At 42.4% G+C, this 22468-nt stretch overlaps 3 pseudogenes; all 3 read left to right on the top strand.

The window, feature by feature from the left end:
- The first annotated feature begins 4053 nt into the window (after positions 1-4053).
- Positions 4054-5018, top strand: LOC142836870 (UDP-glucuronosyltransferase 1A7 pseudogene; annotated as a pseudogene).
- A 4263-nt stretch (positions 5019-9281) lies between these two features.
- LOC142837064 (UDP-glucuronosyltransferase 1A8 pseudogene) lies at positions 9282-10214 on the top strand (annotated as a pseudogene).
- A 4271-nt stretch (positions 10215-14485) lies between these two features.
- Positions 14486-15358, top strand: LOC142836825 (UDP-glucuronosyltransferase 1A7 pseudogene; annotated as a pseudogene).
- The last annotated feature ends 7110 nt before the right edge of the window (positions 15359-22468 follow it).

The following is a 22468-nucleotide window of genomic DNA, read 5'->3' as shown; positions in this document are numbered from 1 at the left end:
GTGCAGCTGCTTATGTCCACAAGCAGAGAGACCCATTGGAATTTCCTCTTTTGTGACTTCCATATGCACAATTGTCAATTATTTTTAATAAAGGTACTTGTCTTTTTATAGCTAGTTGGTATAACCCTTCTGGGTAGTAGGTATGTTAAGACAGCTTTTTAAAAAATATGTGCTAGAAATGTATTTTTCTGGGGCTGTTCTTTTTTTTTTAAATTAACTATTTATATCATCATTGAAAGAACTGGTTTTGTTGTGGCATTTTCTCATGTGTCATTAAGACCTTTTCTGATTCATCCCTCACCTACATTTTGCCTGTATTCCGAGAGCCCGAGAGAAGATGAATGTAAAGATAATGGATTGGTTTACTTGCTTTGGAGAGAAAATATCAAGGTAGAATGATGTTCCTGCTGGTGCTGAAGCAGCAGCTGTAGCAGATCGGCACCAAGGCAGAGAAGCCTCCTGCTCTGCAGTGGGCAAGAGGAAAGCCTTTCCTCAGGGTCAGCATTGCTAAGGGGGAACTCAGACTAGCAGCAGACCTTGGTGGTGTTTGTCACCTATGGGGTCCTGGTTTTGGATGTAAAAACGTGAGATTGTAGGGTCATAGGAAACAACTGAAGCCAGGCAATGTGTGGCATGATAGGAAACCCTGCCGAGAGGCCAGGGATGTAGCTATGAGGGTGAAACCTTAGTCACAGTGGAGACTCCAGGATATTGGAGACGCCAGGACTGTGAGATACCTACAAAAGAGACCTGCAGAAGTGGAGTAGAGTCATCAAGACTAAGAGAGCAATTGTGTGTCCTGAAGGTGGCAGATCTGGAGAAATGGGGTTGCCTTGGCCCTTTGGAGTCCATTATTATTGACAGATGCAGGACATTAGAGTTATAAGATTAGCGTTTCCCTGCAGGATTTTTGTTCTGAATAGATTCAATTGTTTAATGACATGATTCTTGCTCTTCAGAATAAAAACGTTTGTTCTAGACTTTTGTATGCTGGAAGTACACAACATGTTTTCGATCCAAAACCCACAGGAAAAGGGTCTCCAAAGGCAAAGAAATGAGAAATGCAGTAGCTGGGACAAGGAGGTCTTGCATAAACTGATGACTTATGCCAAGCAAGCTTATTAAGAAGTATAGCATCATATAGACTATTTGTAGAACACAAAATGGGCAAGGTCAGCCGAGATCTATGCCAGACCATGTAGGCAAAGAGAACACAACACCTCAGACTTGGTTGCCTAAGGACTAATAGCCACAGGCCAAAGGGAAGAGTAGGGTCCCCAGAAGTCACAGCATTGACTCTTCCGAGGCACTGGTTCCAGTTCTAGACCAGCTAGTCTAGGACACTTCTGGGCAAGGATAAGAACTAAGGTTCTCTTTGTCCTCTCACCAGGGCCCCTGAGAAAGTATGGGGTCAGTCTGGCACCCCACAGCTTTTCTATTTTTTTTATTTTTCATTCTATTCTTATTTCTGTTTTTAAGTATGTGTACCTGTTTGTTTGGGTGGGTTTGGACATATGAGTGCAGTGCCTGTGGAGTCCAGAAGAGAACACGGCATCCCTTGGAGCTGGAGTTACTAGAGATTGTGAATTGTCAGACCTGGGTGTTAGGACTGAACTTGTGTCCTCTGCAAGAACACACACTGTAACATGATTGGGAACCAGGCCTGCTTGTTTGAATTTCTGTCTCCCCGGTACCCCACAACTGTTTAGCCCCAAAGAAAATCACACATAGATCTCTATAAGTTATAAAGCTGTTTGGCCCATTAGCTCTAGCCTCTCACTGGCTAAATCTCACATCTTGATTAACCCATTTTTCTGATCTATGTTAGCCATGTGGCTCAGTACCTTTTTTCAGTGGGGCAGACCACATCCTGCTGCTTCGGTGATCTGAGCAAGAGTGGGAGGAATCAACTTCCTCCTTCCCAGAATTCTCCTGTTCTCATTACATCATTTCTACTTCCTGTCTGGTTTTCCCACCTATATTTCCTGCCTGGCCAATCAGCGTTTATTTATAACATGATTGACAGAATACAGACAATTCTCCCGCACCAACGCACTCTTTACATAAGCTATCTCCAACTTCCTATTTTCAATGTTTTAGGCATGTAGTTAAGAGACTTCGGATTTTTACAGTGTCAGAAATTTTAAGAATATTTGGGAACATGGAATATGGACTGTATTTTACAATATGAGACAGGCAGGAAACTTTGGCAGACAAAGAGGGCAAAGTGATGGCTTAAAGCAATGTCTGTGTTTCCAGTTGAGAAAGAACAGAGTCGTGATGATTAGTTTTAGTTGCCAGCTTGACACAATCTAGAACACCCCGGAAAGAGAGCCTCTGTGAGGAAATACATACATCAAGTTGGTTTGTGGGCATATCTGTGGAAAGATTGATGTGGGAAGACCCAGCCCGCTCTGGGTGCCACCATTTTCTCTGTGTGGCTCCTGGGCTTTAGAAGAGTGGAGAAATTTAGCTGAACAGTAAGCCCCAGATGCAGTTACTTCTGTCTCCTCTTGACTGTGGATGTGATGTGGCACATAGATGTCTTCAGTTTCTGCTACCTCTACTTCTCTGCCATGCTGGACAGTAACCTACAACTGTGAGCCTAGATAAACCCTTTCTCCATTAAGTTGGTTTCGCCAGAGCATTTTACCATGGGAAGAAGACAGTAGACTAGGGTTGCGTGTGTTACTAACTTTCCCCAAGCATCTCAAGAATTATCTTTTTTATGAAGTCAGTAGAATAATCCTGAAGATCCCAAGACATCCACTCAGAGTTGGCTAATTGGTTTTTTTTTTTCCTTTCTGTGTTAAGCCGCTGCACATGGAAACAATAGATTCTTGAACAGACGTTGTGGTAACACCTGAATGTACACTGAATAAGAAGACTTGAAATTAAACCTTCACACCACACACAGAAATTAGCTTTGAGATGATGTACATCAGTATAGAAAAGTTAGAACCATGAAACTCTTACAATATCTGGTCAAATCTTTATTACCTTGCTCTGAGACCTTGCTTTGTCTCTGCACGAAGGTCACCATGTCTGGTGCGTGCGGATTGTGATGGAACACTGCACCTACAGTGTACGTGGTAAGCAGACCCTGCGAATCACTGGTTTAGACCCAACTCAAATGGTTTGCTTGACCACTGTTTTCAGAAACAAAACTTGATTAGAGGCGCAAATAAACACACTGGATGCGCTGTCATCAATCCTGACCCATATTTCAGCCCTAAGACCAAGCCCAACATCAGCCCCTCCTGGAGCTGTGGGAAAGGTGGAAGTCCTGAATTCTGATCGCTTTGTTCCTAGGAAAGCAGAGCCCTGGCCATTGTACCTGAGATAACTTAGTCTGAGCATCATCATGGCGGCAACAGCTTTCAGAGGTTCAGCTCTTCCTCTGCTGTCTTCCGTCCAGATGTCTGTCTGAAATCCAGGCTCAGAAGAAAGTCATCCTGTCTTAGGAAGGGCACTAGAAATAACAGAAGCTGATCTAACACAGCCAATGTTTCTGTTTCGACAGGGACAATGGCTGTGTTGTTGGTTTACTGGAGTCCTACAGCAGGGCAGAGTCCCAAGGTTCACTGCCTGTCAGTCAAGACTCCTGCACTGTCAGATCCAAAGCAATGTTGATTAGACCCTGGTCTGTCCTTTCTCACATACAGTACCCTTTAGGGAGAGACTTGCTTTTCTGTTACCTCCAACATTCCCTACCTCTTCTTGGTGACACTGTCTATCTTTCTAAGCTTGCCTTCCTGTGAAGTATCAATGAGCCTTTCTATGATGGGTGCAGAGGATCTTCATAGGCAGCTTCTTCATTCCTGAATTTCAAAATCCAAAAACATTGCTTCATGATTCTTTCAAAACTGGTACTGCAATGGAGGTGATGATCTTTCCAAAACAAAGATCATAAACCTTGTTTTATCTCACAAATGACAAACAGTTTTTGGAGCCAATGCAGTTCATTAAATCTTAAACTTTTGAGTAAATCATTAGCTTTGGATTTTAACTTGACGTGCAAACATACAAATACATGTGTCTACCACACTAGATTTTGAACCTCTTCTTTTCCAACCAGCTCTATTAGAAGAGCAGAGAGTCTCAGCAGCTGGATTGCCTCAGGCTGAGCTTCTCCCATGGCTCCTGCAGGTTTCCCAGCCTCCTTTCCTCTGTGTGTGTGTCTGCTGCTGGCCTCTGGCTTTGCTCAGGCAGGCAGGCTGCTGGTGGTGCCCATGGACGGGAGCCACTGGTTCACCATGCGGTCGGTTGTGGAGAAGCTCATCCACAATGGGCATGAGGTAGTGGCAGCTGTGCCAGAGGTGAGTTGGCAACTTGGAAAATCCCTGAATATTACTGTGAAGACGTACTCAATTTCTCATACCATAGAGGATTTAAACCGGGAGTTCAAGTATTTTTCTGATACGCAATGGAAAACTCCAGAACAAAGTATGCTTTCTTTAATAACAGGCTCAGCCAAAGGTTTTTTTGATTTAATATTTTCAAACTGTAGGAGTTTGTTTAAGGACGAGAAGTTAGTGGAGTACTTGAAGCAGAGTTCTTTTGATGCTGTGTTTCTGGATCCTTTTGATGTGTGCGGCTTGACTATTGCCAAGTACTTGTCGCTCCCATCCGTGGTCTTTGCAAGAGGTATATTTTGCCACTATCTTGAAGAGGGCACTCAGTGCCCCAGACCCCTCTCTTATGTTCCCAGACTTCTCTTGAAATACACAGACACCATGACTTTTATGGAGAGAGTGTGGAACCACATCACCTATATGGAAGAGCGTGCATTTTGCCCCCATTTTTTCAAAACTGCTACAGATATTGCCTCTGAAGTTCTCCAGACCCCAGTGACTATGGAAGACCTCTTCAGTCAAGTATCCATTTGGCTGTTACGCACTGACTTTGTGCTTGAGTTCCCTGCACCTGTGATGCCCAACATAGTCCACATTGGTGGGATCAACTGCCACCAGGGAAAACCACTTTCCAAGGTATGCTATCTCTCTTTTAGCACATGAAGAGAGCCTTTGGTTTAGTCAAGAAAAGATACATTCTTTACTGAGCTGTGATTTATCATTTACCTCACTGCATATGGAATTTTTTCATGGGTTAGATAATTGTTTTGTGCCAACTCACTAATTAGGAAACAAATCTATATTGGTACCCTATTGATATGGCTGTGTATACCTGTGAGGATATCACATACACATTCAATGCTATAAGTTTTTTTTTTGTTTTTGTTTTTGTTTTTCGAGACTGGGTTTCTCTGTAGCTTTAGAGCTTGCACTGGAACTAGCTCTTGTAGACTAGGCTGGCCTCGAACCCACAGAGATCCTCCTGCCTATAATATAAGTTTAACTATGTATGTGTGCCTCCCTCTGTGTGTGTGGCAAGGTCATGAAATTAGAAAGGAAAGGGACAAAGAAAATTTCCTTAGGAGAAACAAAACCAGTAAGTAATGATAGACATACCTCATGAAGACAGAAAGGGGGATGTGCAGTGGTGGGAAGAGGACATCCGGAGGGCAAGGCAGGGTAGCGGGAGAGCAGAATAAACAGAAAAGAAAACGTCTGAATAATGCCAGAATACCACGGAATACTCTGTATGACAACTTTAAAATATAGTTTAAAGAGAAAAAAAACCCTTCAATGTACATTTTATTGTTTTGGAGATGTTTTTAAAAACGCATCAAGCATTAATGCCATCATAATTTTCTGTAGGCTGCACTCCATAGGGGTAGACAAGCAGCTCTTCTGCATTTCAAGAATCCCTGATACGATACGGAGGATGCAAAGTCAGTGCATTTTCTCAAACAACACAAAATGTAATGTGAGAAAAGAAAACCACCATATGGCACTGGACAATACAAGCCAACAGCAAAGTAAGAGTGCCAAGGGAAAAGACAAGATTCAGAGACTCACTTGTTAGCAAGTTTAGGAGTCCCACAGTGGTACTACATGGGAGCCAGGTGGTGGTGGCACATGCCTTTAATCCCAGCACTTGGGAGGCAGTGGATCTCTGTGGCTTTGAGGCCAGTCAGGCACACCAGAAGTAGTTCCAGGACATCTAGGACTGTTACACAGAGAAACCCTGTCTCAAGAAACCAAAATAAATAAATAAATAAACAAACAAATGACTAGATGGGGAACTATGGTGTCTGTTCAGAGGGACTAGGGCAGGTCCATGCAGGTCCTGTGCAGACTGCTTCAGCCTCATCAGTTCATACGAGCTTTGCTGAGTGATTTAGCAGGCCTTGTTCTCTGGGGGTCCTCCATTCCTTCTTTCTCCCCGATCCTTCTGCCTCTCTTCCATGAGGTTCCCTGAGCTCTGACTGGAGGGACTTGATGGAGACATCTCACTGAGAGCTGTGTGTTCCAAGGTCTCTCTATGTAGTGTCGTGCTGTGGGTCTCTGTTTTCGCTCACATTTGTTACACGAGGGATCATCTCTGATGGTGGCTGACTAAGATCCTGATCCACGTGTATAGCAAATGTCATTATGAGTCATTTCATTGTTACTTCCTCCCAACTAAGAACAGGAATACTTGGTTTTACCCTAACTTTCTGGACTTCTGAACACCTAAGCAGTGAGAGGAATGGGTTCCATCTCATGGAAATGAATGAAAAATGAATTTTATGCTCTGGTAATGCTGAAGCATGCGTGGGCAGCCCACGTATGGAGGTTCTGTTGAACTTGTCTGTGTTCATGATCTAAGTTAATGGGGAAGACTAACCAGGCAGTATCCATCTCATGGAGTGGGCCTTAATTCAAATCAGACATTGGTTGGTTACTTCAACAAGGTTTGTGTCTCCATTGTCCTTGCGTATTTTGTAGGCAAGACAAATTATAGGTGTGATTCTGCTTAAACTGAGTTTTTATCTGATTCTCCCCGCCCAAATATATCAAGCCTGACTCCTTCTCTTAAGTATGCAGACGTTGGAATTTAACTGTCAGGGTGGAGCTGTAGTATAACTTTTCAAGTTGAGAGGAACCACTTTTGACTTCCCCAGCCAAGCAGTACTAACTCCCCCAGTTCTGGAACCTGAGAAGGAGGGAGGCCCTATACATAGATTGAGTTATTGGCCCCCTCTTTTCTAGATTATCATAGCTGTTGCTTGGTTTCTTCTACAGGAACAATGGAGGTGGTAGTATATTAATATGACAGCCATGGGCTAGTATATTTTTTATTAATTATTTTTAGTTTATCCTCATTGGTGCTTTGCCTGCATGTGTATCTATATGAGGGTGTGAGAAGCCCTGGAATGGGAGTTACAGACAGGTGTGAGCTACCACATGGATGCTGAGAACTGAACCCTGGACCTCTGAATGAGCAACCAGTGCTTCCAACTATGAGTCATCATTCTAGCCCGTATCCCACTGTTTTAATATTTTTCCAGAGTTCAACTTCTATTTTTCTTAACAAAGGAGAAAACTTTGCTCATCTGAGGTCCAGAGAGGTGGACCTCTATCTGCCCAGACCAGGTTGCTGGGAAACCTTGCATGGAGAAATGAAGACATTTGGACTTCTCAGGCCAAGCATTACTCACCCCACCATTTTTCTAGAATAGGCTGAGGTGGTATTTTCCCTCTTTGACAGAGCTTAGTGGTGTACACTCAGAAGTAGAACTGGAACCAACAGTCTAAGGACTCGAGGTAGCTTTGAACCTCCTCTCCTGATAGAGAAGGCAAGTGACTCAATGTCAGGGATGACCTTTGGAGTTGGCATATGTAGCAGGCATGAGTTACCACTGAGACACACAGACTGGTCTCTATGGTCTCTGCATTTTGTTTCTGTCCTACCCCAGATGGAATAGACAAGTAATTCCTACTCTACTTCCTAAAGTAGCTGTCTGGAAAGGGTCTTAGAAAATTAGGGAACCTTCATGAGTGCCCCTGGGATCTCATTTTCTTATTGACATCATAGGCCTGGGACAGTCACTCCTATGTGTTGTGCTGTGCTGTGTGAATGGTGGATGCAGCGAGGGAGAGGCACATTTACAGTAAATGATCTTATGCTTGTTATTTGGAATATGTTCAGATCTAGAAACCATGCAGAAATGTCAGGTCTGTGTTTACCCAGGGGAGGAGAAGAAATTATACCATTACACCACCAACAAAAAATATCTTAAAAGTGATGCACGATCATACAGAAAAGTTATGACCATGAAGCTCTTACAACATTTTGTCAAATCTTCATGACCTCGCTTGGAGATTCAATGTACAAAGGTCACCCTGTCTGGTGCCTGCAGGGTGGGAAGGAACACTGCGCTTCTGTGCCTACACTGTATGTGGTGAGCAGACCCTGAGCATCACTGTTTTAGACCCAAGTCCATTGGTTTGCGTGACGACTGTTTGCAGAAACAATACATGTTTAGAGGCTCTAATAAACTCACGAGATGTTAATATGTACTGACTCATTATCAGCCCCAAAACCAGCCCAACATCAGCCCCTCCTAAAGCTGTGGGGAGGTGGAAGTCCTAAATTCTGATGCCTTTGTTCCTAGGAAAGCAGAGCCCTGGCCATTGTACTTGAGGTAACTTAGTCTGAGCATCATCATGGAGGCAACAGCTTTCAGAGGTTCAGCTCTTCCTCTGTCTTCCGTCCAGATGTCTGTCTGAAAGCCAGGCTCAGGAAGAAAGTCATCCTGTCTTAGGAAGGGCACTAGAAATAACAGAAGCTGATCTAACACAGCCAATGTTTCCGTTTCGACAGGGACAATGGCTGTGTTATTGGTTTACAGGAGTCCTACAGCAAAGCAGGGTCCCAAGGCTCAGTGCCTGTCAGTCAAGGCTCCTGCACTCCCAGATCCATGGACTCAAAGCAATGTTGATTAGACTCTGGTCTGTTCTTTCTCGCATACACCCTTTAGGGAGAGACTTGCTTTTTTGAGACTGCTAACATTATCTACCTCTTCTTGGTGACACTCACTGTCTATCTTTCTAAGCTTGCCTTCCTGTGAAGTATCAATGAGCCTGTCTATGATGGGCGCAGAGGATCTTTATAGGTAGCTTCTTCATTCCTGAATTTCAAAATCCAAAAACATTGCTTCATGATTCTTTCAAAACTGGTACTGCAATGGAGGTGATGATCTTTCCAAAACAAAGATCATAAACCTGGTTTTATGTTACAAATGACAAATAGGTTTTGAGGCAATGCTTTTCATTAATTATTAATCTTTTGAGTAAATCATTAGCTTTGGATTTTAACTTGACGTGCAAACATACAAATACATGTGTCTACCAGCTAGATTTTGAACCTCTACTTTTCCAACCAGCTCTATTAGAAGAGCAGAGAGTCTCAGCAGCTGGATTGCCTCAGTCTGAGCTTCTCCCATGGCTCCTGCAGGTTTCCCAGCCTCCTTTCCTCTGTGTGTGTGTCTGCTGCTGGCCTCTGGCTTTGCCCAGGCAGGCAGGCTGCTGGTGGTGCCCATGGACGGGAGCCACTGGTTCACCATGCGGTCGGTTGTGGAGAAGCTCATCCACAATGGACATGAGGTGGTGGCAGCTGTGCCAGAGGCAAGTTGGCAACTGGGAAAATCCCTGAATATTACTGTGAAGACGTACTCAATTTTTCACACCGTAGAGGATTTAAACCGGGAGTTCAAGTATTTTTCTGATACGCAATGGAAGACTCCAGAACAAAGTATGCTTTCTTTAATGACAGGCTCAGCCAAAGGTTTTTTTGAATTAATATTTTCAAACTGTAGGAGTTTGTTCAACGACAAGAAGTTAGTGGAGTACTTGAAGCAGAGTTCTTTTGATGCTGTGTTTCTGGATCCTTTTGATGTGTGCGGCTTGACTATTGCCAAGTACTTGTCGCTCCCATCCGTGGTCTTTGCAAGAGATGTATTTTGCCACTATCTTGAAGAGAGCACTCAGTGCCCCAGACCCCTCTCTTATGTTCCCAGACTTCTCTCGAAATACACAGACACCATGACATTTACGGAGAGAGTTTGGAACCACATCACCTATATGGAGGAGCGTGCATTTTGCCCCCATTTTTTCAAAACTGCTACAGATATTGCCTCTGAAGTTCTCCAGACCCCAGTGACTATGGAAGACCTCTTCAGTCAAGTGTCCATTTGGCTGTTACGCACTGACTTTTTGTTGGATTTCCCTGCACCTATCATGCCGAACATTTTCTTCATTGGTGGGATCAACTGCCACCAGGGAAAGCCACTCTCTAAGGTATGTTGTCTCTCCTTCAGCACATGAAGAGAGCCTTTGGTTTGGCTAAGAAAAGATAAATTCTTTACTGAGCTGTGATTTATTGTTTACCTCACTGCATATGGAATTTTTTTCATGGGTTTGAGATGCTTTATGCCAACTCACTAATTAGGAAACAAATCTATATTGGTGCCATATTGATATGGCTGTGTAAACCTGTGAGGATATCACATATACATTCAAAGCTACAGTCTAAGTTTAACTATGTATGTGTGCCTTCCTCTGTGTGTATGGCAAGGTCATGAAATTAGAAGATAAAGGACAAAGAAAATTTTTCTTAGGAGAAAAAAAAAACCCAGTAAGTAATGATAGACATACCACATGAAGACAGAAAGGGGGATGTGCAGGGTTAGGAAGAGGACATTTGGAGGCCAAGGCAGGGTAGTGGAAGAGCAGAATAAACAAAATAGAATACATCTGAATAATGCCAGAATACCACAGAATACTCTGTATGACAACTTTTAAAAATGGTTTAAAGAGACAAATTATTTCAATGTACATTTTGCCTACTTTTTGGAGATGTTTTCAAAAATGCATCAAGCATTGAAGCCGTCGTCATTTTCTGTCGGCTGCACTCTATAGGAGCGCACACCCAGCCTTTCTGCATTTCAAGAATCATTCATACAATATGGAGGATGCAGAGTAGGTGCATTTCTCAGAGAAAATATAATGTAAATGAGAGAAAAGAACGCCACCATATAAAACGGGACAATACAAGCCAACAGAAAAGTAAGAGTGCCAAGGGAAGGGACAAGAATCAGAGACTCACTTGTTAGCACTTTTGGGAGTCCCGCAGAGGTACTACATGGGAGCCAGGTGGCGGTGGCGCATACCTTTAATCCCAGCACTCGGGAGGCAGTGGATCTCTGTGGATTTGAGGTAGGTGGATCTCTGTGGGTCCGAGTATAGTCAGGCACACCAGAACTAGTTCCAGGACATCTAGGACTGTTACACAGACAAACCCTGTCTCAAGAAACCCAGATAGATAGATAGATAGATAGATAGATAGATAGATAGATAGATAGATAGATAGATAGATTGATAGATAGATAGATAGATAGATAGATACATCGATACATCGATACATAGATAGATACATAGATAGATACATAGATAGATACATAGGTAGATAAGTAAACAAATGACTAGATGGGGAGCTATGGTGTCTGTTCAAAAGGCCTAGGGCAGGTCCAAGCAGGCCCTGTGCTGACTGCTTCAGCCTTGTCAGTTGATATGAGCTTTGCTGAGTGATTTAGGAGGCCTTGTTCTTTGGGGGTCCTCCATTCCTTCTTTCTCCTGACTCCTTCTGTCTCTCTTCCATGAGGTTCCCTGAGCTCTGACTGGAGGGACTGGATGGAGACATCTCACTGAGAGCTGTGTGTTCCAAGGTCTCTCTATGTAATGTCGTGCTGTGGGTCTCTGTTTTTGCTCACATCTGTTACACGAGGGATCATCTCTGATGGTGGCTGACTAAGATCCTGATCCACGTGTATAGCAAATGTCATTATGAGCCCTTTCATTGTTACTCCTCCCAACTAAGAACAGGAATACTTGGTTTTACCCTAACTGTCTGGACTTCTGGACACGTAAGCAGTGTGAGGTATGGGTTACATTTCATGGAAATGAATGAAAAATGAATTTTATGCTCTGGTAATGCTGAAGCATGCGTGGGCAGCCCACGTATGGAGGTTCTGTTGAACTTGTCTGTGTTCATGATCTAAGTTAATGGGGAAGACTGACCAGGCAGTATCCATCTCATGGAGTGGGCCTTAATTCAAATCAGACATTGGTTGGTTATTCCCACAAGGTTGTGTCTCCATTTTCCTACTGTATTTTGTAGGCAAGACAGATTATAGGTGTAATTCTGACTAAACTGAGTATTTATCTGATCCCCCTCCAAATATATCAAGATTGGCTTCTTCTTTAAAGTATGCAGAGCTGGAAATTTAACTGTCAGGGTAGAGCTGTTGTATAACCTTTCAAGTTAAGAGGATTTTTTTTACTTCCCCAGACAAGTAGTTCTAACTTCCCCAGTACCTAGATTGAGTTACTGGCCATCTCTCTTCTAGATTATCATAGCTTTTGCTTGGTTTCTGACAGGAGCAATAGAGGCGGTAGTATATTAGTATGACAGCCAGGGTGTGGTATATTTTTAATTAATTATTTTTAGTTTATCCTCATTGGTGCTTTGCCTGCATGTGTATCTATATGAGGGTGTGAGAAGCCCTGGAATGGGAGTTACAGACAGGTGTGAGCTACCACATGGATGCTGAGAACTGAATCCTGGACCTCTGAATGAGCAACTAGTGCTTCCAACTACGAGTCATCATTCTCGACCATATCCCACCACTTTAATATTTTTCCAGAGTTCAACTTCTGTTTTTTCAGTATAAGACAAAACTTTGCTCATCTGAGAGCCACACCTACCTGCCCAGAGCAGTTCCTTTGTCACCTTGCATGGAGAAATGAAGACATTTGGACTTCTCAGGCCATGCATTACTCACCCCGACATTTTTCTAGAATAGGCTGAGGTGGGATTTTTCCTCTTTGACAGAGCTTAGTGGTGTACACTCAGAAGTAGGACTGGAAGCAACAGTCTAAGGATTCGAGGTAGCTTTGAACCTCCTCTCCTGATAGAGAAGGCAAGTGACTCAATGTTAGGGATGACCTTTGGAGTTGGCATATGTGGCAGGCCCACTGAGTTACCACTGAGACACACAGACTGGTCTCTATGGTCTCTGCATTTTGTTTCTGTCCTACCCCAGATGGAATAGATAAGTAATTCCTACTCTACTTCCTAAAGTAGCTGTCTGGAAAGGGTCTTGGAAGATTAGGGAACCTTCATGAGTGCCCCTGGGATCTCATTTTCTTATTGACACCATAGGCCTGGGACAGTCACCCCTTCCATGCTATGCTGTGCTGTGTGAATGGTGGATGCAGCGAGGGAGAGGCACATTTGCCTTGAATGATGTTATGCTTGTTATTTGTACTATGTTCAGATCTAGAAACCATGCAGAAATGTCAAGCCTGTTTCTACCAAGGGGAAGACATGAAATTATGCCTTAAAAATATCTTAAAAATGATGTACGACCTATAGAAAAGTTAGGACCATGAAGCTCTTACCAATATCCAGTTAAATCTTCATGACCCTTCTAGTAGAGTCAGTGCAGAAAGGTCACCCTGTCTGGTGACAGCAAGGTGGGAGAGGACACTGCACCTACGCCCTGTTCATCACTGTTTTCGACCCAACTCAAATGGTTTGTGTGACGACTGTTTTCAGAAACAATGTGTGATTAGAGGCTCTTTAACAAACACACTGGACCCGCTGTCATTACGTCCTGATTCCTTATTCAGTCCTAAGACCAAGCCCAACATTTGCCCCTCCTGGAGCTGTGGAGAGGTGGAAGTCCTAAATTACAATCATTTTGGTACTAGGAAAACAGAGCCCTGGCCATTGTGCCTGAGATAACTTAGTCTGAGCATCATCATAGAGACAACAGCTTTCAGAGGTTCAGCTCTTCATCTTCTGTCTTCCGTCCAGATGTCTGTCTGAAAGCCAGGCTCAGGAAGAAAGCCGTCCTGTCTTAGGAAGGGCACTAGAAATAACAGAAACTGATCTAACACAGCCAATGTTTCCGTTTCGACAGGGACGATGGCTGTGTTATTGGTTTACTGGAATCCTACAGCAGGATGGAGTCCCAAGGCTCAGTGCCTTTCAATCAAGACTCCTGCACTCTCAGATCCATGGGACCACGCAGAAATACAGGGTTGATTTGATCCTGACCTGTCCTATGTACCATAATGTGCCCTTTCGGGAGAGACCAGGTTTTCACTGAGCTCTTGGATTCCCTATCTACCTCTTCTTGGCGACTCTCAAAGTCCATCCCTCTTAGTTTTCCTTCTTAAGAGAAACAAATGAGCGTATGATGGATTTAGAGGATTAATTATTCTGAATTAAAAATCCAAGAACATTTTTTCATAATTCTTTCAAAACTAGGGTTGCAATAGAAGGCATGATCTTCCCAAGACACAAATCATAAATATTTTTGTAACCTTGAAAGCACAAAGTAGTTACTTTAGCCAATGTAGTTCATTAATGATTGCTCTTTTGAGTAAATCATTAGCATTATATTTAACTTCCCTTATAAACATAGACGTCTATGTGTCTAGTGAAGGATATCATGTGCTTCTCCTCAACCAGCTCTATTAGAAGAGCAGAGAGTCTCAGCAACTGGATTGCCTCAGACTGAGCTTCTCCCATGGCTCCTGCAGATTTCCCATTCTCCCTTCCTCTGTGTGTGTGTCTTCTGCTGGCCTCTGGCTTTGCCCAGGCAGGCAGGCTGCTGGTGTTGTCCATGGACGGGAGCCACTGGTTCACCATGCACATGGTTATGGAGAAGCTCATCCACAGAGGGCATGAGGTGGTGGCGGTCATGCCAGAGGTGAGTGGGCAACTGAGAGAATCCCTGAATTTTACAATGAAGACATACTCAACTTCTTACACTTTGGAGGATCTGAACCATAAGCACAAGAAATACACTCACGCTCAATGGAAGACTCCAGAACAAAGTATGCTTTCTTTAATGACAGGCTCAGCCAAAGTTTATTATGAATTAATAATTTCCCACTGTAGAAGTTTGTTTAATGACAAGAAGTTAGTGGAGTACTTGAAGCAGAGTTCTTTTGATGCTGTGTTTCTGGATCCTTTTGAGCTCTGTGGCTTAACTATTGCCAAGTATTTGTCGGTCCCTTCAGTGATGTTTACAAGATATTTCTTTTGCCACTATCTTGAAGAGGGCACCCAGTGTCCCAGTCCACTGTCTTATGTTCCTAGACTTTTCTCAAAACTTTCAGACACCATGACTTTCAAGGATAGAGTGTCGAACTTTGCTTTTTACATGGAAGAGCGTGCATTTTGCTACTACTTGTTTAAAAGTGCTACAGATATTGCCTCTGAAGTTCTCCATACCCCAGTGACTTTGGAAGACCTCTTCTCCCAGGCGTCTATTTGGTTGCTACGCACCGACTTTGTGTTAGATTTCCCCAAACCTGTGATGCCAAACATGGTGTTCATTGGTGGGCTCAACTGCCAACAAGGAAAGCTGCTTTCCAAGGTATGTTGTCGTCTTTAGCACATGAAGAGGGGCCTGGTTTCAGGCAATGAAAAGGAAATTTTTTACTCAGTTGTGATTTGATGTTTGTTTCACTGCATTAGGAATTTCTCCCTGGGTAGAGGATTGTTTTCTGCCATTTACTAATTAGGCAAAACTTTATAGGTTCCCTCTTGATTAAATTTGTATACCTGTGACACATTTCCATATATATTTCAAGGAATAGTCTTATTTTAAATATTTATGTATGCCTTCTATTTGTGTTTGGGGTCATGAAATTGGAAAGGGATTGGGACAAATACACTTGTTTTAGGAGCAACAATGGCAGAAAAGATAGACATGTCACATGAAAACAGAAAGCAGAATGATCAGTGGTAAGAAGAGGTCATATAGAGGGGAGTAAAATACAGCTTGCCTGAAAAATTGCCCTGACCACTTTGTATGATGACGCAGAAAAGAAATTTAAGAAGACAACAATAAATCTTGAAGCTATGTGTTAAGGCTTTCAGAGATGTTTAAAAAATACATTATTCTATATAGCAGCTCTCAAGTTTGTCAGCTGCATTCTATAGTATTCCACATGCAGTTTTTCTGTATTTCAAAAATTAGTGATATAATATGTATGGTGCAATATAGTTAAATTCTTTCTCAGACAAATCAAGTATAATAAAATAAAACAAAACTCACCACATCAAACTTGGACAAGAGAAGCAAACAGAAAAATAAGATCACGAAGAAAAGTCACAAGAATCAGAGAAGCGCTTGTTACCACATTCAGGATTCCTGTGAAAGTACTGAACGGGAAGCTATGGTATCTGTCTAGAGGGCCTGGGGCAGGTCCATGCAGGCCCTGTGCAGACTGCTTCAGCCTCGTCAGTTCATATGAGCTTTGCTGAGTGATTTAGCTGGTCTTGTTCTTTGTTGGTCCTCCATTCCTTCTTTCTCCCTGACTCCTTCTGCCTCTCTTCCATGAGGTTCCCTGAGCTCTGACTAGAGGGATTGGTTGGATACATCTCACTGAGAGCTGTGTGTTCCAAGGTCTCTCTATGTAATTTCTTGCTGTGGGGCTCTGTTTTTGCTCCCAGCTGTTACATGAGGGATCTTCTCTGATGATGGCTGACTAAGCTACTGAGCCATGAGTACAGCAGAATATCATTATGAGTCATTTCATGGTTACTTTTTCCCCTTAAGAACAGAAATATTTGGTTTCACCCTGCTGTCTGGACTTAAACCCTCTGATTCTTGGTCACCTAAGCAGAATGAGGTATGGGTTCCAACTCACGGAGTGGGCCTTAATTCAAATCAGACAGATATAGGTTACACCCACAAGGTTTGCGCCTCCATTGCCCTATCTTATTTTGTAGGTAAGACAGATTCTAGGTGAAAGGTTTTATGGTTGGGTTGATGTCTCCTTTTCTCTTTTGGTAGACTGCGGAGTACAATTCTGTATGGATAGCTTACAACACCAGGGATCCAGCGATGAGCAGGAGATACAAAAAAGAGACCGGCGGGGCTCATGCCTGCCTGATTTATACGTAAACATTAGCTTGAGGCAAACAAGCCCCCCAATGGGCTGGGCTATCGCTGGATCTCTGGTGTTGTAAGCTATCCCTACACAATTCCATCTCATAGACATTAGAAATTAAGGGTGAAGGTTTGATGTAGGCACCAGCTCAACTGTTCATGTTTATTGGGTTAATGAGTTGTGTGGATGTTTCCTTCAGCAATGGGGTCTTGTTGTCAGATTGTGGAGAGTACCCCATTGTCTTGGCTTCAGCCTGGGTTGTTTGGGAATTTCCACAGGGTCCCTTGGAATGACCAACAACTGAATTGGAAGAAAAGCATTCCCAAGGAGGAAGTTTAGTTTAGTTTGGTGACAAATATGGCCAGTAGTAGTTTTCTGTCCCTCACTATTTAGAGTCATCTAGATTGTCTTCATATATTTATTACAGGAAGTTTCCAGTGCCCTGCACTGAGTTTCTATATTGCCACTCAAATGTTTTTCAATTCTAGCTGTCTCTCTTCTCCTAGCCACCCTCAAACTCCTCTGCCCTCTCCTTCCCTCCTGAAACTCCTGCTTTTATCTCCATCCCTACTCCACCCTACTCATTATTGTATATTACTTCCCTCTCCCTGGAAGATCCACTTGTCTTGCCTAGTCTGTTCCCCTCTGCCTAACCTCTCCGGGTCAATAGATTGCATCTTGGTTATAATTTTTATAATGGCTAATATCCAATTATAAATAAATGCATATCATATTTATCTTCTGATCTAAATTACCTCATATAGCATGATTTTTCCTAGTTCCATACAGTTGCCTACATATGTCATGATATCATTTTTTTTATAAACTGAATAATGGTCATTTATGTAATTGTATCACATTTTCCTTAACTGGTCTTCTGTTTAGGGACATCTAGTTTTTTTTCCCCTAAACTCTGGTACATAGGACAACAATGAACCTGGGTTGATTGAGGAAGTGTCCCTGTGGTAGGATGAGGTGTCCTTTGAGTATATGCTCAAGAGTGGTATATACCACTGGATATTGAGGTAAATCTATTTCCATATTTCTGAGGAGCCACAATTCTGATTCCCATAGGGCCTGTATGAGATTGCACTCTTATATGCAGTGGATAAGTATGTGATGGTTACAACACAATGCTTACAAGTCTCTCTGGAGAATTCATCACACAGGCATATTTAAATCTTGCAGCAATGGTGACTCCATGGAGTTGTCATACCCAGAAGGGCAACACAGAGTTGGTTTGGCTCCGCACCAGCCTTCCCTACACAAGGTGTTCTTTAGTGAGGGCCCCGCTTTTCTGTGATGTTCTTCAGCATCCAGTCCTTCTCCCTGACAACTACCTTTCACTTCTCACCATCCACCCTTCTTAGACCATGCTAGGATGCTCAAACAGGCAGGCACATGACAGATGCAGAGACTGTTTATGAACAGTTTCTTAATTTTTCTGAATTCTCAATATCCAAGCAGATCATTACATAACAGTGTTTAAAAGCTGGCACAACAATAGAAGGCATGATCTTCCCAAGGCAAAGGTCACAAGTTTTTCTCTTCTGGAAAACACAGAACTAGCCAGTCAGCAAAACCATTTCATGAAGTATCCTTCTGGATAAATCATTGGCAGGGACTGGGACTTCACCTAGGAATATGTAAATCCATGCCACCATTGAGGTGAGTTTGGTATCTGGATCTTCCCTGCCACTATCTTAGAGAGGTCGAGTCTGGCTGCTGGGTTGCCCTGGGATAGGCTTGTCCTATGGTTCTGCAGATTTCCCAGCTTCCCATCCTCTTTGTGTGTGTCTGCTGCTGCCCTTTGTCTTAGCCCAGACAGGTAGGCTGTTGATGTTGCCCATGGATGGGAGCCACTGGTTTACCATAAAATCTGTCTTGTTCAAATGGACCATTGTGGTCTTAGGTTAGTGGCGATGGTGCAAGAAGTGAGATAGCAGTGCAGAAGACCCCTTGATTATACAGGAAACACTCAGCTTCTCACTCTCTGGTGGGTTGTGACTGAGAGTTCAAGGATTTTTGGACACTCAGTGGAAAAAACAAGAGATCGGTATGTTTTCTCTATCAGTGGGATCAGCCAAAGTTTCTCATGACATCATTTTTTCACTGTGTAGAAGTCTATTTAGCAAAAGGTAGTTAATATCTTACCCACATCAGACGGTGTTTTTTTTTGAGGCTTTTGTGGACCATTTTGATGTGTGTAAAATAGTTGCCAAATATCTTTCCCTTCAACGTGAGTTGGTGATTAGTGTGATGTTCTGCTTAATGTCAAGAGAAGTACGTAATGTGCCTGGCCCTTTTGCATATTCCTAAACTTCTGTCTTTCCTCCCTTATACTGTGACTTTCAAAGAGAGTGTCCAAAGTCACAAAGCCACTGTCCCAGGAATATTATCTGTCCCTTCGCTCAGAAAGGGTGGCTTGTCTACATATATTGGTCGTGGGGAAGATTCCTTGTTAAACTGTTTGTCATTTATGTTTGTAACATTTATAGTCTGGTCCAATGAATTATCTCTTGCAAATTTACTTACAAAATTTTATAAGTTTTCCCTCACTGGTGTGTATGTACATACAGTTGAGTTAGTTATTCCTAATTTTCATGTTGTTTAAAAATCCTGGTTGCATATCAATCCCTTCTCATCTTTTCTTCCATCCATACGTTCCCCACTTGCAAAAGTGCTTCAGGAGACAAGGCTGCAGCTTTCAATATGTTTTGAAATTGTTCATAATAGATGTGTATAATAATGCATCATTTAATATAGACTTTCTTAAGATAATATCTAGTTATTGGTGCTGTGTATTGCTCCTCCCCTTGTACTTTGCTTGGTAACAGATCGCTGACATCTTCACAGGTGGAAGCTTATAGAACTTCTATGACCTTCAACAATGCTTTATCACCTTCATATTTTCAACCAACCACTAACAATAGACACTTAAGCTTTTGTTTCGTGTTTCTCTATGGACAGGACTGTGCAAAGTGTAACATACCTGTTTCCTGTTTTAACTTTTCTCAGACTGGTATCCTAGATACAGAATAGCCTGGTCTAATTGTACGCCTATTTTTATGTGTATCATATTGCATTCTCTGAGTTTGAGAAGTGGATTTTAAACCCCACGTGATGTGACACTAAGATCAAAGCTGAATGACAGTGGTAACTTTTTCCACTTCCTCTCTTTTTAGATGTTGTCCACTTAATGAAGTTGTCATAACTTTTCTTGATGAAAATACTGTATGTAGCCACTCATTTTTTCCTTAACAGTACTAGAAATTGAACCCTAGTTCTTATATGTGCTAGGCAAACATGTTACTACTGAGCCATATCCTCTTTACTTTTTACTTTTTTTTTTGAGACACATCTGACTAAGAATAAATTGACTAGGCTACCTTTCAACTCATCCTATAAACCAGTCAGGCCAAATTCAGTGTCAGTGGGTAATCCTAAGGTCATCCATGAAGCTTGCTTATCTTAGTTTTGTAATCAAAGTTTTCAGACTTACACAGGGACATTCTATAGCGTGATGAATACTCTTCTTACATCCTTCCATATCTTTTTTTAAAAGAATGCAGTGTGTCAAGCATAGACTTGGTCAGGGGTGTGAGTCCATGTACCCCAGGGTGGCACAGGGATGAACAGGGATGAGCAGAAACACATCTCCAACAAGATCCATGCTTGTTTTCCCCTAGGGTGCCATGACACTGAGTTCTGCACACTGGGGTGTTGCGGGAGCTCCTTCCGCTCCTTCAGCCAATAGCCGCTGAGAGACCACACAGCCGGGTGGCAGGAACGCGCCCCTCACAACACTGGTGCTTTTTTTTCTGATTATTATTGAGCTCTACATATTTCTCTGCTCCCCTTCTGCCTTTCCCCTCTGCTTCAACCCTCTCCCAAAGTCCCCACACTCCCAACTTACTCAGGAGATCTTTTTCTTCTTCCCATGCAGATTAGATCTATGTACATCTTTCTTATGGTCCCCATTGTTTTCTAGGTTCTCTGGGATTGTGACATTTTGGCTGCTTTTCTTTGTTTCATGTTTAAAAACCACTTATGTTTGAGTACATGTGATAATTGTCTTTCTGTGTCTGGGTTACCTCACTCAAAATGATGTTTTCTAGCTCCATCTATTTTCCTGAAAATTCAATATGTTGTTATTTTTTCTGCTATGTAGTACTCCATTGTGTAAATATACCACATTTTCATTATCCTTTCTTTGGTAGAGGAGCATTTAGGTTGTTTCCAGGTTCTGGCTATGACAAACAAAGCTGTTATGAACATAGTTGAGTACATGTCCTTATGGCACGATTGAGCATCTTTTGCATATATTCCCAAAAGTGGTATTACTGGGTCTTGGGGAAAATTTTTTCCCAATTTTCTGAGAAATTGCTGCACCGATATCCAAAGGGGTTGTACCAGCTTGCATTCCCACCAGCAATGCAGGAGTGCTCCCTTTTCCCTACAACCTCTCCAGTATAAGTTGTCATCAGTGTTTCTGATCTTGGCCATTCTTACAGGTGTAAGATGGAATCTCAGAGTTGTTTTGATTTGCATTTCTCTGATGACTAAGAATGTTGAACATTTCCTTAAGTGTCTTTCAGCCGTTTTAGATCCCTTCGTTGTATATTTTGGAGATCAGACCTCTGTTTGATGTGGTTTTACTGAAGATCTTTTTCAATTCTGTAGGCTATTGTTTGTCTTGTTGTTCGTGTCCTTTGCTTTACAGAAGCTTTGCAGTTTCAGGAGGTCCCATTGATTAATTGTTTCTCTCAGTGTCTGTGCTGCTGGGGTTCTGTTTAGGGAGTGGTTCCCTGTGCCAATGCGTTCAAGTGTATTTCCCACTTTCTCTTCTATGAGGGTCCACACTGGTGTCTTTTAACTGTCTGACACTAAGGATCAGTAAGAACACATCCAATTTATCATTTCTTGTTAATGTAATATAATGATTTTATATTTATTTCTATTCATTTGACATAACAACCACAGTTTGCCCTCTCTGCTCTTCTCCAACTCTTCCCTACCTTTCCCTCAGAGAGGGTAAGTCCTCTAATAAGGAATCAACTAAGCCTGGCATATAGAGTTTAGACAGGACCAAGTCCAACCCCCTGCATCAGGTTTATGAATTTAATGTTTTATAAATGTTATTCGAGACCCTCCAAGATGGCAAAAACCAGAGACACACAAGGTAAGACAATTTAGTTTTTAAATTTTTTAAAAAAATTCTTTCTTGCTGGGCAGTGGTGGCGCATGCCTTTAATCCCAGAACTCGGGAGGCAGAGGCAGGTGGATCTCTGTGAGTTCGAGGCCAGCCTAGTCTACAAGAGCTAGTTCCAGGACAAGAACCAAAAGCTACAGAGAAACCCTGTCTCGAAAAACCAAAAAAAAAAAAATTTCTTTCTTAACTAGCTTTCTCCATAAAGGAGTGTTGGAGCCCACAAGACTATATAGTAAATGTACATCTGACAGATTTATAAATTGAGACCCCCCCCAAGTGCACAACTTTTGGAGTATCCCATTTTGTAGAGCTGCAGGAACACTTGTCTTTTGAAAAAGTTGCTGTCATGTCTGTGGAAACCTAGGAAGCCATGAATTTTTTTAATTAAAATGAA

This window comes from Microtus pennsylvanicus, chromosome 17 (genome assembly GCF_037038515.1).
Source record: "Microtus pennsylvanicus isolate mMicPen1 chromosome 17, mMicPen1.hap1, whole genome shotgun sequence".
Taxonomy (NCBI): domain Eukaryota; kingdom Metazoa; phylum Chordata; class Mammalia; order Rodentia; family Cricetidae; genus Microtus; species Microtus pennsylvanicus.
This window is presented reverse-complemented; position numbering and strand designations above follow the sequence as displayed.